This window comes from Phasianus colchicus, chromosome 8 (genome assembly GCF_987193195.1).
Source record: "Phasianus colchicus chromosome 8, bPhaCol1.hap1.1, whole genome shotgun sequence".
Classification (NCBI taxonomy): Eukaryota; Metazoa; Chordata; class Aves; order Galliformes; family Phasianidae; genus Phasianus; species Phasianus colchicus.
The window spans coordinates 5,533,508-5,548,583 of NC_143443.1; the positions used below are offsets into that span (position 1 = coordinate 5,533,508).

At 42.1% G+C, this 15,076-nt stretch overlaps 1 long non-coding RNA gene across 1 annotated transcript in view; it reads left to right on the forward strand.

Annotated features, from left to right (window-relative positions):
- Positions 1-12,115, forward strand: part of LOC149916988 (uncharacterized) — a 113,962-nt gene extending 101,847 nt beyond the window's left edge. The window contains exon 7 of the long non-coding RNA XR_016468521.1: positions 11,794-12,115. This is a non-coding gene — a long non-coding RNA (uncharacterized LOC149916988). The remainder of the gene's footprint in view (positions 1-11,793) is intronic.
- The last annotated feature ends 2,961 nt before the right edge of the window (positions 12,116-15,076 follow it).

The window sequence follows — 15,076 nt, forward strand, 5'->3', positions numbered from 1 at the left end:
CAGGAGCCAATCCTCAGTAGGCATGTTTATTTGTTATAGTGAGCATGCTGAGCTCACTTTGGATTCTGCTGCCTGGAGAATGCTGTACTCTTCCTCGCTGGTTCTAGTGTAAGTGCCTAAGACAGTAATCTTCCGTAAAACTTAACATTTCAGGCAGCGTTTATCCAGTTTGAATGATGTTAACAGAGTGTTTTGGCATATGCGGGCATGCTAACAGATTGCACAGCCACACGGAACGCCAAGGTAAAGAAGCTGTTCCTTCAGACTGCTTTCCACTAGCTGATGCGGGCCAGCCAGCTCTTCCTCTTGCACCTCCTCCTGGGGCCTGGCTGGATTTCCATCTTCCTTCTGCATACAGAGTGGGTGATGGTGTGCTGCTGGGTGTGAGGGCCACCCCGGAACCGGTCCCAGCCACTTGAGGACTTCCCATACGGACTTGCTCAGGGACCCATGCTATGTGCTTTGTTGACCAGGGCTGCTCACTGCTACCGTGACAGATATGGTACCCATAAAGAATTCGAATGAGCAACAATGGAGAAGTAGTTTTTCAGGAAAACATTCATTTCAAGAAATCTGACAACAGGGAGTGCTTTCTCCAGGCTGAAAATCCTAGTAACAGAGGGAGCTTGGTTATGCTGGATACTTTTTTTCTCTCTGTTCCAGAGCTCGTTTGTTTCATACTGATTAAAAGCAAGAGCTTTGAAACCAGCAGAAATAATTTACAGTCCTGTTTTTTAGAATGGTAAAATCAATCAAAATATTTTAAAAATAGAAGATGATAACTGGAGCTGTTCATCAAGATTTAGGACTTAATGCAAGCTTGATCAAGGACTTGAAAATAAAAGCTAATTTTATTTTTCATGTAGGCATGTGCAAAGCATAACATGATAATTATCAAGCTGAATTGCCACTGAAAAATGACTTAACTGATTCTCTGCAGCAGATAAAACCAGAACGTCTTCTCCTGCTGTAAATCTCTACAGCAAATGTTCACCTTGTTTCAGGGCTGGTATTGCCATGTGCGAGGCTGCTTCCACTTCAGAAACCTTGCAAGGCAGAGGCTGTGCTTGTACTTGTACTTCAGCAGAAATACTGCCACTTACTCCAGATGATGAATTGGCCCTAAGCTTTTTCTTCCTTAATCCATTTCCATGGGTTTAAGACCTGTTGAAAATTGGTTTCATCAACCAGTAGTCCTCGTGCTTGATGGAAAAAGAAAGCCTAAGTCAGTTACTTAAAAGCAAAGTAGAAGTTTAGCTGGACAACGCAGTTACTTGGTAGATGTTGATGTAAATCCTAAATTAGCTCTTTCATTTTGCTGACTTGAAATTTACGTTAAATTATGTATTAAAGAAGTAATATCAGAACGATTTAAGTATTTTCATAATATGAAATCGTTGCCAAATTTGAACGAAATTTACTCTTACCTCCTAAGCAAGAAATGCTTTTCAATAGCAAAAAATTAAACTTCTCATCTTAAAGGCACCAAACTTATTGTCTGCAATTGAGGTGCTCGTGTCCAGGAGTTTCTTCAAGAAATAATCCGATCAGTTCATAACAAGAGCAGAGCTCTTCCATCTCTCCTAATACATGGCAATGTGATATTCTTGATAGCAAAGAATATGTAAATATTTTCTCCAGTTCCCATGGTTGAAGCAGCCAGAAATTTGTTATCCTCCTGTGACCTTGAAGTACAGGATAGCTTGGTCTCCTCTTTCATTTAGGTCCAAGCTTCTTCTAAATAGAAACTGCCAAACCTCGGGCTGCTTCCTGAACCATAAAGTACGTTAGCCATGAAGGAAGAAGAAACTTTCCTCTGTTTACTGAAGAATTGATAAACAAAGTGCAGTGAAGGTTACAATTTAACAGGCAGGAACACAACGTGGGTTGCCTGGGAACAGGAGGATGCCTTTGGGAAGCCGCGCCAGGCTGGCCTCACGCAGCCCAGTGCCCATTTTATCCTTTTTGGAAGTGCTCCTCTCCTCCTTGCACTTCATCAAGGATACAATGAGTTCCAAGATGGATTTAGCCTTTACCACTAATCTCGGTGAGAGAATATATCATGTGTCCTCTAACTAGAGATGAAAATGAATAAAGGTCCCACATACAAACTTTGAAGAAACAAGCCAGTATTTAGATTTATAACCACTCCTTTACCTGGACTGCTGGTCAAACTGCTTGGGAGTGCTCAAACCCCGGTCATGTAGCAAGCAGGTCTCACCAGAAGCCATGTGCAAAGTAGGGCTGAAAACCTGCCTTTGTGTTAAATGTTTCATGTGGGAAGCAAACTGGTACCAAATCCTGTCCTGTTGCAGAAGAGTCATTACCCCTTTCATTAATGTTGTCTCCAATGCAAACGCACCAAAATTTTCACACATTTTTCCATGCAAATTTGGCAGCAGCAAAGCCACGTAAATAATATCCCTGGAATTAAGACCTCTGGAATTCACCTAAGAAGGACTGAGAGACTAATGAGACTCTGGTACTCACCTAATATCCAATGAATATGACCTAATTGAGCAGAAGCTGTAAGAAGCCAGGTTGATAAGAAGCTCAAGATTTTTTTTTTTAAGCATTGCCATTATCTAGGGACTGTGATCCTAGGTGGATCCAGAACCAGCTCCATCCAAAGCGGTTCCCAGACCCAGAAGTGTCAAGCTGACCAGCATGGCTCAGCTGAGTTTCACTTCTGGCCTTCTGTAGTTGTGCTGAGCTCTGGAGACACGAACCTTTACCTCCAGAGATGACGGAGAAATTATGCAACTCTTCTGAAATGGTGCCCTGCGGGTAGTGCCCTGCTTGATCTTGTGCAGGAATCGTGTGTCAATCCTGTGCTGCGAAGCCAATTGCAGTTGTGCATGCTGCAAGTAAGGGTAGAAAATGCCCTGCCTTCAGAGATGCTTTTTGACTAACACTCAGTGTTTCCAGCTTCTGAATAGCAAAAGTCAAGTGAACACAGCAAGAGCAGCCTCTGTCAGAGACCCCTGGCATGGAAGGAGATGGGATGTTCATACATAAGTTAAGAAGTGACTACTTTAGAGGGCAAAAGCATATACATTCAAGACACTGGCTTTAAGCACTTGCTATTTGTTTGAACCTTTTATCATCACAGGTCCCCCCCTGTGTAAGATGGAGATAATGCATTTTTCCTAGGACTTCTGTGTGACAGCTAGTGCCTTACCAATTGCTTTCACATCTTTGAAAGAAAAAATACTGCCTGCCTAAATTTAGAATGACAGAGCATTGTGAATCAGGTGCAGGTGGCTTTGATCAGGTTCCTGTAGAGTCCTTTATTGTGTGAGGGATGGCTATTTTAGCAAATGCAGTTTCCCTTCTCTCCCGGCCTCCCAAAACACCACAGCGTCGCCCCAAGATGTGACACTTTTGCTAAGAATTGTTTGTCCTTGTCTTAACTACTCCTATGTGTGCCGAGGAATAGGAATATTTCATGAGAGTCTTTGCGCCTTGTAATTTTATCAGCTCTTATCAGGTTGCAGTGAAAGAAATGGCAGTAAATTGGATGTCTTACCTTGAAAAACTTTCAAAAGGAAAACGTGACATGGTGAATAGATGCCTGGAGGGTAGGGTTTTTTCTTCTCAGGTTATGGGAACGCAGACAGGTCAATATGAGAGAGTTATGTTGGTATTCATGAGCCGGCTCTCCCTTTGCCTTGAGAGCTTGCCGTAATGGCCTGAGTAACATGCTCCTCTGTGGTGGCTAAATGGCAGATTGCACCCAGCGTCAGAGGCTGGGGGAGCGCTGACAGGCCCTGAATACCAATTGAAAGGGAGCTGATGATTGCTACAATTTGCTAGTGGCTGTGAAGGGTCCAGGATAGATGGCGAAGCCTTCCCTTTTGCTTTTTTTGTGTGTGTTTAGTGCAATGCAGAGAGAATGCTGCCTGACAGCTCTGGCAGGTAAATAATTTCCTCGTGGCATTGGGTCACGTGGCACCAGGACTTGTGGCATATTTTTGCTTCCAACAGCAGCAAAAATATCCTGGAACCTTAACATGGTTCTTCCCAAGCAAATAAACAAAATTTGGTGTTATCAACCCAAAGGAGTAAGTGGGGGGGTGGGGGAGGAGACTTGATGTATATATAGCCACTTCTTCAGGATGGCCTGCTTGTATATAATATGCAAGTCAAAAGTAGGTAAAGATCCTGTCGTGATTAGATGAAATGCTTTTCCTTATTAAAAAAAAAATAATAATAATAAAATTAAAACCTCCATTTCATTATCTTTCTTAGCTTTTTTTTCAGTGAGAGGCCAGTACTTCAGCTGGTGTAAATCAGTGTCACCAGGCATGGGAGCACAGCAGCATCTGAGGCCCGGAAGCTTGGAAGGGATGGGTCTGTTTATGGGTAGCCTTACGTTTAGTCTGCCATTTGTGGCTGCTTTACCCTGTATTATTTTCACAGAGCCTGTAAGAGAGACATCTTTCTGAGCACCAAAGACGTGAACCTCTCACACCTAATATGAACACACAGTTTGCTGTTTCTGTAGTTCTTTATATCTGAGAAGCTCACAGCAGATTTCATGCTGCCATAACTTGACAGGTTGTGGCTTGCGTGCCAGTGGTTATGCTTGCCGAGGCAGCATCCCAGTCAGCGCTGGCAGCAAGCACAAGGGTGGTAGCATTGATCTCAGCCTGCTTTATACACTGGCTGTACCCCCATCAAGCCTTCCGTTCTGCAATAAGGCAGGGCTTGCTGTTCTTAATTGATGGATCAGGAAACGGAGTCCAGAAAGAGCTATCTAGTCTGCCTGATCCTCTTTGTAGCCTCCCTGCAGATAGATACCCAACTTCATGAGCTCAACTGCTTTGCTGATGGAATAGTTTAGTGACTGGCAGAACCAAAAAGAAGGCATCTGCTTCAAACTAGAAGCAGTACATGCACAGCAGCATGCATGTACTAACTATGGATTGGCTCTAGTTTTGCTCTATTTAATTGGCATAGTATTGGAAATCTTTGGTGAATTCAGTAAGTTTTGCGTGAGGTGCAGGGGAACTGCACTGAGCCACTGTTCTGCTTGCCAGCCAAGGGATAGGAATTGTGTCCCAGCTGACATGGGAGTGCTTTGAGCAGCTCACAGGTGTTGTCTTCCCAGTTAGATGTGTTGTTGTGGCATAAATTTTGCTGTCGGGTGACTAAAACTTCCTATGATTATTAGGCTGCACAAAGAGAGCGATGTGTTGCCCCAAACCTGAAGGTAGTTACTGATGGCAGACATCATAAGGGAAAAGCACTCTGCCTCCTCCCAGATACTTGGTAATGCCTTCAGCCTTGTCACAGGTGAGGCTGGCATGCAGGGAAATGCCACGTAATGGGCAAGGAGCTGCCTGCCTCTGGGAAGGCAGGTGCTAGCCCTTTGTGGGGGTACCCTGTACCACAGGGACACCTGCTGGAGCCAAACCTCAGTAACATCTGGAGGATGTCAGCCCGTTGCTCTGCACTGTGATTACGTTTTGAAATACAAACAGGATCTCATTTAAATGCAACTAAGCTCTTTATTATTTTCTTTTTTTCAGTTAATTGTAGTGCTCTGTGCCTTTGTTAAATTTCCTAGGCACGAGCAAGTGTGAGCAGATGATTAAAAATTCACTTAGATTCATGTGATGACACAGATGACTGACCTTGTGCTGTACCATAGCACCTGTAGAAATGCTATTTCTGTGTGAGAGGCTGCTGTTCCTGGGAAGAGCCCTGTCTCAGTCCTTAGGGAGCTTCAGGGCTTCCTGCTCCCCTCTGAAGAAAATGTCATCTGGAGTGACACTGTGGAAGAGCTCTGAGAAAGACAATGTTGTGCTCTAAGCCCATAGTTGAGCAGTATGCTCCTTGCAGACTGTTTTGTCTGGAATCAGTGAGATAAAGCTGTGAGAGGCAATATCCTATCTCCTCAGAAAGGAGATAGTGCAAAAACAGTGGTGTTTATCTTGGAGAAAAGGGCAAATAGCATCTCAGGTCTGTAATTCTGCAGGATCTATAGGCAGCACAAGTGCTTTCACTACTCTTTCAAAAACTGGCTTTCAACTGTTTCAGAACTACTAATGCATCTTCAAAAGCAAGCGTGAGATTCTCCAAACGAGTGCTCTTAGTGCTTCATACTGTGATGTAAGAGCTAGAAATTTGGGCTTGGGGTAATGGAACTTTCTGGAGGAGAATGGCATTGTCCAGGCTGGTTTTCAGCCTCGGTGAAGAAACTCAATGCGCCCAGGAGATGTTTCCTATCTTACCTAAGGGAACTTGTTGAAAATTCAGCTTCTGCTCTTTTGTTGTAGTACAAAGGTGAGGCTGACAGCTGAGAGCTTCTGGACATCCTTCTGTGACAAGAAATGGATGTAGATAGATACCTATAAATGCACACGTTTAAAACAAAGGTAAAATCCATCACATGTTAACTACTAGGAATTCATAGAATCATAAAATGGCCTGGGTTGAAAGGAACCATAAGGATCATCTAGTTACAACTCCCCTACTATGTGCAGGGTTACCAATCACTGGACCAGGCTGCCCAGAGTCACATCCAGCCTGGCCTTGAATGCCTCCACTCTCTTTCTGTATTACTTTTCATCCATATTGTAGATCAAGGATAGAGAAGCCTTTTATACCATGGAGTTCAGCAAACACAGCTTCAGGTGTTGATTATCAATCTTTATAACTTAGATTAGCTCTCAAGTCCATGCGAAAACAAATCCAGCCCTCTTCTTTGTCATCACTATTGATGAGCACCAGTCAGAAGATTACCTTTTTTATTGCGTAGTTCTGGATGTTTGTTTTGAGCTTTCATGATGAGGTGTCTCTCATGGGAGATGACAGCTGGTGCAGGTTGGTTGTGCAGGACTGTGTGATGCTGAACAGGAATTCTGTAATCGACGCTTTAGCACAGTACCTTCTTAGTACTCCTGTAATAAAAATAGGTAAAACCAAAGCTGTTGATGTACTAATATTTGCTGATGTAATATAACTATTTATAATTTATGTATTCAGTTCAGGAAGGCACCTGCCTTTATCACTGTTACTAAATCCAGCAGCATGATCACCAGCTGCACAATCCAAAGTTGTATTTATAAGCAGGTAAGCAAGCAGAAGAAATTGGTGCTTTAGCAGGCCTGCAACGCATAACCTCAGTTCTATACATGGCTAAATTCCAGTGCTTTATGCAGATAAGCAAATTGGGGTGGCACAGAGACCCCGGAGCTCATGATTGGCATCAGTTCAATGGCTTGTGGTTCTCCTGATGCAGCAGAAACGTTAACAGCGTATGTAGCTGTATGCTCAGGGAATCTAGGGCTGTTTGCATTGAAAAAGAGAAATTTCATAACCAGAACCTCTGGCAAAAGTAATTGCTCAGATTTGTTGCTCATTAGGAGCACTAGGACTTAGTATCGCAAAAAGTCACGCAGAGTTTACAGGACATCCAGCAGAAATTCCAATGCACTATACGGAAATGCAGTGGTAGCAACCGTTTTTTCTACGTCTGCTGAGGATGTGTCTGCAGTATTGTAATTTTCCATGGGCTGCATTTTAAACCCCTATCCGTAATGGCCGTACAGCTGGAACAGTGCTCATGGTACCCTGACTTTATTGTTTTCCTTTCTGCCACTGCTGACTTAATCTAATTAGCGATGGCTGTCGCCTCTGTATGGTCGAGTCTGACTCCAGTAGTAAGCCCTCCATAATGTCTTCTCTCTGTAGGTGATCTCAACTAATTTGTCTGCCATGTTCCCAAACTGATGTGTGACAATCAGCTCTCCTGGAACTACCGTGTAATGTTCTCATTTCCCGCAGTCTCCTTCTTAGCTAGCAAAATTTATGGTGTTTTTCTACAGCAGTTGCTTTAAGTACACACAAACGTTGCTATTCTGAGAGTTTGATGCCATATTTATCATCAGGTAGGGCAGCGTGTCTAGTATGCCAGTCTATCATGGAGAGGAAGAGTGGACTGAGAAGCTTTTTCAGGTGTAAAGGAGCAGCAGTAGTAAGATCTGGATGTGCCTGTGGTTGGCAGTAACATACAGCCGATGCACGTGGAAAGACTTGTCCACAATGAAGATTGTGTCTTTGATATGTTTTCTTTATCTCACAAGAGCTGAGCTGAGAAAATGCTCTTCTTTACTAACCTGCTGTAAGTGATAGGAAATTTTAGTTTAAACAGAGAAGAGAAAAGCTCAGTTACTAAAATAGAAGAGACAACGGTCATCCGTTATTTGACGCAGCTTCACCTATATACATATGTGCATATATATTTATATCCCGCTAGTTTTATGATGGTTTTGCTCTTTCTTTTTCTTTTACTGATTTAATCAATATTTTAAAATAGCCTTTATGACTTATATACATTAGCTATATTACGTATTTACAAGGGCTTCTCTGAAAGTAATGCCTCCCATTTTATTTTGTTGGTCCACAACATCAGAGGCAGATGATGGTGGTATGGCAGTAGAGGCTGGACTTTCCACCAACATCCCCACTACGTGTTGTTGCCATGTGACAGATGGCAGCAGAAGGGCAGTCTAACAGAATGGCATCTGATATGGAAGTGTATATGAGGCAGAGGTCTGTCACTGAGTTCCTCCATGCAGAAAAAATGGCACCACTGATATTCATCAACTCTTCTGTATGTTGATGGATGGATCCAAACAGTGGATGTGAACAGAGTGAGCTTGTAGGTGGTGTGTTTCAGCAGTGGCAACTATGACAGTGGGTCACTGGTACGGATTTTGGGGAGCACAGCATGCAGGCACTTGTTTGTCGCAGGCAAAAATGCACAGCTAATGGTGGTGACTATGTTGAAAAAGAGGGTTTTGTAGCTGAGAGTTTGCTCTGTCAAGCACAGTTACTGCACTCATTGTATTTGTTGTGGTTTCCATGGAAATAAATAGAAGTCATTACTTTCAGCAGCGATCTACATTTATGTGGCCTAAGCCAATTTCTCTTCACTCCATGTGGCCCAGGCACGCCAAGAGGTTGGACACTCACGCTTTGAGTTTTGTACATGCTAGCTCATGGTGGTTTTGGATAGAAGGGGGAACACGCAGTGCCACCCTTCTCCACACTATAGGAAGTAAAATTAAGTTCTGTGGGATGAGCCAGACTGCAGTGAGTGAGGTCAGCCCAGCTGAGATGGGGCCCCCAAGCCCTCCATCTGCAGATAAGTGCTTTCAGTGATCATACTAAAATGATGCCCAGATGCTCTTCTTATTTTGCATTTTCAAGCTGCTGCCAAACCAACTGGGAAGCCATATTGTACAGATGAGGCAATTCATCTCACGTATAAATTTGTGTGTAATTCACAGCCCGTGCTTTTATCTTCTAGCAAACTCTCTTTTAAAGGTCAGACCAGAAATTTGGGAAGGCATTCTGCCTCTCTGAGGGACAGAATGCAACCTCATCTCAGTTATGGCACCCAGTAGCTTCTGCAGAATACTAAGCTGGATCCTGTTGGAGAAGAAATGTTCAGCAGGAGAGAGTTTAGGAGTAATTAGTAACAGGGGAAGTCAAAAAGCTAGCTTTAGTCTAAGAAGAAAGCAGTGCACGCTAATGATTAGCTGGAGAGATGACATGTAATTGGAAAAAAGAAATGTAAATTTATCAAGATAAACAACAAGATAGTTAAAATCAAGAGGAATAGAGAAAGAGATAATTGAAATGTGGTATTGTCAAATCTAATGCCAAATCCTTCAGTAGCTAGATGTTTGATTTTTAATAGAGCCCAGCTGAGCAATTGAGGGAATGCAAGGTATTGGTAAAGAGCTCCTAAAAGAACAGCGAGGCATCAGTGTAAAGGTATCCTTGTGGACACATTTTCTTCACACTTAAACAAAATTGTTTTCTTTCTATTTTACCATCAGCATAGAATATTTGAGTATGTCTATGTTTATCTGCATATTTGTGATTTTTAACCGGATGTAAACTGAAGATCAGGATGTGTTGCCGGTGCAAGTCAGGAGTAAGAAAACTTACGTGCACTCCATCTCACTGGTGTGAAACTTGTTCCAGTATACAGTATGACTGATAAATAAGAAGCATATCAAATAGGGTATATGAATCCAATGAACATTACTGTGTGCTGTGCTACAGGAAATAAGCAAAGGAGTGGGGAAATGGAGAACACGTTAAAAGTGGATCTAGGCCACCTCTTCAGAATCATTTATGCCCTGCTTTTTGTTTGTTTTTCTTTTTGCCTTTTGTAATTTGAACTATGTAGGTTGCTCTGAAAGTAATGCCTCCTATTAATTCTCATGGAAATTACAACATTTACAAAGAGCACAATGACACTGTTTGATAGAGCAAATTCACAGTTCCAAAGTGGTATTTTTCAACATAGCTATCCACCATTAGCTATGGATTTTTGCCAGCAATGAACATGAGTCTGGCAACAACATGTAATGGAATGTTGAGGGGAAGGTACCACCTCTACAGCCATACTGCCAACATCTGCCTTTGATGTCATGGGTCAACATAAAAAAAAAAGTAGGAGGCATTACTTTGAAGCAGCCTTTGTAATACCAGATTGTACAGGTCAAAGTTTTGGTGAGATAGTAAGTAAGCAAATGTCAGTTTTCTCTATAGACACTCCCTTTCTACCTTGATTGTTAGTAGAAGTCCATTTGTGAGTGTAAATGTTGTTGGGAGATTAGGTCAGAGCCATACAGTCACCACAGATGCAGTGTTAATTAGTACAAGTCACTCAGGGATCAGCATCATTATTGTGATTTATAGGTCTCTAAGTATATTTTAAGTCATGGTGAATTTATAATTTTGGCATGGCTATCTATTGCGCGTGAGCTTGAAGAGCTACTACATTTCCAAGCAGCGTGATCAGTAATGAGTCACAAACAGGGAAACCAGCAACAGAAATTCAGTTTCTTTTTAGTTTTAGCTCTTATAAAAACCTGCACTATATCATTGCTTATAACCTGCATCGTATGGGAAGAGATGTTTGAAGGTGGGGAAGAACCTGCAATAATTCACTCTTCCTGACAAAAGGCCACATTTTCAGCAGGTATAAATTCATATATCTCCCTTAACTTGAAGGCTGTTAAGCTATTATCTTCTCTGAAGGAAATATGCAGTAATCAGTGCAGCAAACATGGCCACCGTGCTGCATTTGCACCAGGGAAGGGGCCACAACTGGAAATGCTTTGCTGAGAGACCATGCCTTCAATGTGGACTACTTGGAAGGTCCAAATGGGATGAGAATAATGTGTTCAGGGATTGAGTAATACTTCCATAGTCAACAGAGCTTCCTGCCAATACTAAGAACAACAGTGGAGTTTCTGATCCTTTTCTATCCAAATGTCAGTTTTATAGATAAGTGTCATGCATGACTGTGTGTCCAGCACACAAGAATATTCCAGGATAGAACCAAAAAGTTTGTTTCTCCATCTCAAGAACTTTGTCTGAGTTAAATAAGGGAAATATCACCCCCATTTCATGGACTGAGAAAGGTGATTTGAGTGAATTTGGACGGGCTATCTGTGGTTCCTTTACTGGTCTCTGTCACAATGGGCAGTGTTTTCTGTGCTCCCCTCGCAGTTACGCTGTGATGACAGGCAATGGAATTGCAAATGTTCATTGCAGTCCTGGAGGTTCCCTCTTCCTATCTTCAATATTGAGAATGTGTGGTTAGTTTTCAGGTTTGTAAGAGGGCGCACGAACATTACAGGGAACTTCCTGCAAAACAACCTGTACCTTTATAGATGTTTGAATTACCTACAGGGTCTTCCTTCGTAGGGTGTTGTTGAAATTGTTAAGAAATTTAAAAGGGAGAAAATTTATCCACAGATGGTGGTGGAGTGTAAGGATCAGAAGTATCTGCCATGCTGACCTTCATGCCCAACAGGAGCATGCAACACAATTTAGAACAAACAGAAAACTCCCCAGTGGTGTTCATTGTTTGTGTGCCAGCAGCCACCCGTCATTTGACAGCATCCACTCTGTGAACAGGAAAAACATAAAAGACTGTGTCCCTCCTAACAGCCTATTCTCCCGTGTCTGGCAGCCTGCCCTAGCAGTGCTTCCAAAGGCAGAACTTTGATGGGAAGCTGAAAAGTTTCCAGAATTTGGTTTATGTTCATTTCTAGCATTTAGCATTCAATAAAATGCATTGGAGGACATATGCTGTTGTAATTTTTTTTATGCTGTGGGTCCCAATGAAAAGGAAATCATTTTTCCCTGGGTGACAGATTCTTTCCAAACCTTATTTTGCTGCAGCAGGCATTGCCATACTGGGACTGAAAATGATTAAGATCTTTAGTAGGTGACAGGTTTGAGGAAAAATAGTGTTTTCATTATTTGAAAATTAATAATGGAGGGGTTTTCTGCTTTAGATGCTAATATGTGTCAGCAGCAAGGTAAAAGATGACATAGAAAGAGCTTTTTCCATAGATGAAATGTATTGTAAGAAAATGTGTTTTCCCATGTTGCCAGGGTAAGTGAAAGACACGCTGTAACATCGTTTACATTTATGGAGCATTTTTCATTCTGTAAGAGGAGCAGCTGATTACAGATTACCCTGAGCAGGGGAATCCTTGCCCAGCACAGAGGTGCGCTCACCCCAAAAGCCTAGCAGCATGCAGCCCAGCAGTGCAAATAAAAACCTTGTTGCCCCCTGAAACACTGGGATATTTTGTGCAGGCGAGGATGCTGTGTGAAGTCTAAAATCAAGCCTAAAGACTGAATTAAAGAAAAATCAAATATAGGTTCTGCTCTCCTTCTGTCTAGGTAAACACAGCCATGGCTAAACACAGAACTTGGATCACTGCTTTTTCACTCTCATATACAGGTGCGCTGCACCGCTTCTTTCTGGGTGCTGCACAGCATTTCCCACACAAAGGGGAAGCAGCAGGCACTAAAGATGAGGGCACGACCGAACCAAAGCCTAGAAGTGGAGCAGTGTGTTTCAAGAGCAGATTAGAGACTGTGTCACTGGAAAGACGATACAGCTGCTTCTCTCATATGTATTTATTTTCACTTCCTTTCCCCACTTGTTCACCTTCTATTATATCTCCTTCTTAAATGCCTCATTGCATGTGGGGGTTGCAGATATTATTTTTGTAATGTTGAATTACATAACTGGGATGTCTGGGTATCCTTCTCAAGTAGAATACTCAAAGCCACGTCAGCTGTCACCAAAGAGATGTGCTACCTGGTCAGGAGAAGCGTCAAAAGTTGCATCTTGAGTATTCGTTGTTTCATTGTTTTGGCCAGATTTCTACAAGCCACATTTTCTGATGCTTGGGTGATCAATATGTAGTTTTACTGCTTTTTCAATAGTAATAAAGCACAAGGTATTTGTAGCAGGAGGAAGGTTTCAGCTGGAATTAACAGATGTTTCTAACAATAAAAGGCACCTGAGTTGTTTAGAATTCTTTATGTAGATGATACTGCTTGATATATTCTAAGTAATCACTTAAAATTCTGCTATTCTAAAATGCCTGGCTAATTGCAAAGGCATTTTTAGGCTCGTGTGGCCTGTGGCTTCCTGGGGCCAGTGAGGACTGCAGCCTCTGAGCTTTTTCCATATCTATCTTTTTTCCCAGCCCTGGATCTGACGTGAAAAAATATTATTGTTCCTTCACGCATTGCAAGTTTAAATGAGTGAATGTGCCCCGTTCCCAAAAAAGACTGCTCTGTAATGGCAAAGATGTGCTATACTTGACATCTTTTTCTTTTCCTGTAATCAGTGCCCTCATCTCCTACATTAGTTGTCATTTCTAGTAATGACAAAGTAATTTTCAGTGATGTCCAAACTTTGCAGATCTTCAAATGTGCACGCCTCAAGGGTGCCAAAATTCTCAGCCAAAATATATGTTGTGAATGACTTGTAAAAAGTCACGTAGGAAATCAATGGCACAATCAAGAACAGAGAAAAACCCCAACTCATCTGTTACTTTCCTGGTGAGCTCCTAGCTGATAGACACTCCCAGCCACAATAAACTGCTCCCTATCCTCGCTGCCGTGTGCTTCCTTTGGGGAGCTGCATATTTAGGCTCTTTCAGTTCCACTTTAGTACACACAAGGTGTAATCAAATTCAAGCTAATGTCTGTCGGGAAGGAATAAAATGAAAATTACAGCTAGGTGCTCAATTGACAATAATTTGTGTCATTACTGCTGTGCTTACTGTCTCCCAATATGTGGTTCTATCTCCAAGAAATTGAAAGCTTTGTTTGTTATTTTCCTTGTTTTAGCTCTAATAGGAATAAACACATTGCCTGTACGTAATGAGTTTTAAAATACTTTAGGAATATTTGATTCTGTTAAATCCCACTCTGAAAAGATAAAATTAATGCAGCAATCAGGTAGAAGTTCTAAAACTCTTCCTCCAAGTTCTTAACTTTCTTCAACCAGTTTGGATATTATCTTGTTTTGGCATAACTATGATAAATAATCAATAAGCTGTGTATTTCTTGGACTTACATCACACCTGCCTTGAAAATTACCTCTAGGTGGGGAAGTGAGGAGAAATGAAAGGCATCACGATCTGTTCAGCAGTAGATGCAGTCTTGGTGTGGCTGTCTCCATCACAAGTGATTCATGTGGAGCTAATTAGCAAAACTAGCTTCCTCTTCCTTCCTGGGAAATCCACAGTCGATCTTGATAAGATATCCACTCTAGAAAGTGAAGCTTTTCATTTTTTTTCATGAAAAATTGTGCCAAAACATGGCTGGCAGCTTAGCGTCCTCCTTAGCAGAAACTTGTGGGAGATATTTCTGTGCTTTCACAGTCGAATAGATGTAATGTAATTCATGCTGTGTGGTACTGGGGATGGCAGGTAAGCTGCCACCACTCTGGGGAGGTTACTTGGTATTTTTTGTTCAGTGTACAGTCAGGAGATTCTGTGGCAATTTCAGAACTGTTCTTATTTTTAATTCCTCCCTTAACAACTACAGAAGTTCCCTCCTGCTGCTTTTCTCATCTGTTTACGTATGTGGTGTTTGGTTCATTTTGTTTTTTCAACAGTAGGGCTGCTGCACCTCACGTACCAAAGCAAATTCGTACTCCTCAGCCACCAAGGAGGTAATTCAAACTCTGACTCTGTGGGATAAACAGAAACGATGGCAATAG